At 35.8% G+C, this 2,500-nt stretch overlaps 1 long non-coding RNA gene across 1 annotated transcript in view; it reads right to left on the bottom strand.

Moving 5' to 3' along the window:
- Positions 1 to 2,500, bottom strand: part of LOC118767072 — a 14,671-nt gene that overhangs the window by 3,211 nt on the left and 8,960 nt on the right. Inside the window, exon 2 of the long non-coding RNA XR_005002964.1 lies at positions 957 to 965. This is a non-coding gene — a long non-coding RNA (uncharacterized LOC118767072). The remainder of the gene's footprint in view (positions 1 to 956; positions 966 to 2,500) is intronic.

Here is a 2,500-nt window from a genome sequence, read left to right as displayed (position 1 = left end):
CATGTCCAAGGAAAATCCAACAGAAATAATCAAATTCACTATTTATTTCAACATATCCTGGAGATTGCTACGAAGATATTGCTATGAAGGTTTTCATCTTTAATAAACTGTTGATTTTCATAATGGAATTCCTTACTTTTTCATGGTGGATTAAGCTTTAAGTGAACATCAAATATCTGCAAATATCAATTAGCTGCAATAAACTCTATTCGCTCAGCTCAAAAAGACATGGAAATTAGCTTAATTAAGAAATAATGATAGTGCACCTAAATTTCCATTTCTCCCGTGAAGAAACATCGAAACAAAGAGAGTCTTTTGTTTTTCCCTGCGGGGTCTGCTGTTACACACATGCATACACATATATCTGAAAAATAAAGAACGTGAACTGAAACCGATATTTTCCAGTGAACACAAACTCCTTATTAATTCGCTAATGTATCGCCGAGAGATATACGTCTGTAGCCAGGAAACTTAATTTGCTGTCGATATTGTTTCATTCGTTTTTTTAAGAACATTCCAGTTTGTCCTATATAATTCTCTTCATATCTTGCAACTATTAACAAGTAAACTAGATTTTCAGATGCACATATAAAATAATATTTACTATGAAGCACTGTCTCTATTTTATATCAGTTTCCTCGATGTTCACTCAATTATCATATGACTTTAAATTGTCGGTTTGTTCTCTACAATCATACCTATGTTTCGTTGCTTCAATTCTATGGCCAGTCTATATGGAGAAATACCATCATTATTATTATTATTATTATTATTATTATTATTATTATTATTATTATTATTATTATTATTATTATCATTATTATTATTATTATTATTATTATTATTATTATTATTATTATTATTATTATTATCATTATTATTATTATTATTACTATTATTATTATACGCCGGTCAAAATGCTTAGCGGCATTTATTCCGGCTTTATGTCCAGAAACATATTTCTTCTGAGGTACTTATTTCATCGACCTTTCGGGGTCGATGAAATAAGTACCAGTTACGCACTGGGGTCGATATAATTAACTATCTCCCTGCCCTAAAATGTCAAGCCTTGTGCCTTTATTATTATCTAACTAAATATAAATAGGCTGTGTAGAGTGTAACCTGAAATCGTGGGGGTATACTGAAATTACCTTCAAACTGCTCCTGGGAGTAATTTGAAAAACGATTTCATTACACCCCAGGTAACCTGAAGACGATTAGAAATTATCGTGGGGGTAACGTGGAAGGGTGAGGCTGATCTGTAATTGCTACACCAAGATGAAGCTAATAGTCGTTGTGAGACAATAAACTTACTACTAATGCGCGCGCGTTTGTGTCTGTGTGTACATGTCTGTGTGTGTTGTGTGTGTGTGTGTGTGTTTGTCAGTGTGTAAAATTACAGTCAGTCCCAGTTAACAGCATTCCGTTACACCGTGTTTGCGAAAGCGCGTGGCCTAGAAGCAGTTAGAGTGTTGCGCTCCCCAGGCTCATAAGGGCCGACTTCCCGGTTTCAGTGGTGTAGAAATTCCCCACCTGGACGGGACGTCGGTCCGTCGCAGGATTACTCATTTTGGCCAGCTGAGCGGACTGGAGCAATGGGAAAATGAAGTGTTTTGCTCAAGAACACAACGCATCGCCCAGTCCAGGAATCGAAACCACAACCTTACGATCATGAGTTCAACACACTAATCACTACGCCACGCGCCTCCACACACAAACACACACGCATACACACACACATACACACACACATACACACAAACACAAACACACATATAATGTATGTGTGTATGTGCGTGTGAGTGTATATATATGTATATATTTATACACACGTACATATATACAAATACATACACACACACACACACACATATACACTCTTAAATGGAATCAGGACAGATGCATATATGTACATACATGAATACGTATACATATGTACACGAGCACACACACACACGCGCACATATGTATATTTATGTATATATATATATATTTGTATGTGTGCATGTATGTATGTATGTATGTATGTATGTATGTATGTAGTATGTATGTATGTATGTATGTATGTATGTATGTAGGTAGGTAGGTAGGTAGGTAGGTAGGTAGGTAGGTATACCAGCAGTTTGTGTCGTGACCAGCGAAGAAGAAAGCTTTAACACTAATTTATCAGATGTGTTCATCCAACGTTCAATTAGTGTTAGTCTTTTACAAGACCTAATTAATGAACTCAACGACGCATGGAATAAGGAAAATACCTTAATATGGAATTATTTTTCCTGATATTAAATGCCTTATTAGTTGAAACGGAGATAACAGCTTAAACAGCAACTCAATGTCAGTTGCTTACATACTGCGAGATAAGAAAAACATGAAATGATAGAGAGAGAACTAGAGGTGGAGAAACAGAGAGAGGGAGAGATAGATAGATAGAGAAAGAGAGAGAGAGGAGAGAGAGAGAGAGAAGAGAGATAAGGACAGATATAGGGATAAAGAGAAAAGG

This window comes from Octopus sinensis, linkage group LG18, assembly GCF_006345805.1.
Source record: "Octopus sinensis linkage group LG18, ASM634580v1, whole genome shotgun sequence".
Classification (NCBI taxonomy): domain Eukaryota; kingdom Metazoa; phylum Mollusca; class Cephalopoda; order Octopoda; family Octopodidae; genus Octopus; species Octopus sinensis.
The sequence above is the reverse complement of the archived record's forward strand: the minus strand, read 5'-3'. Positions and strand labels throughout refer to the sequence as shown.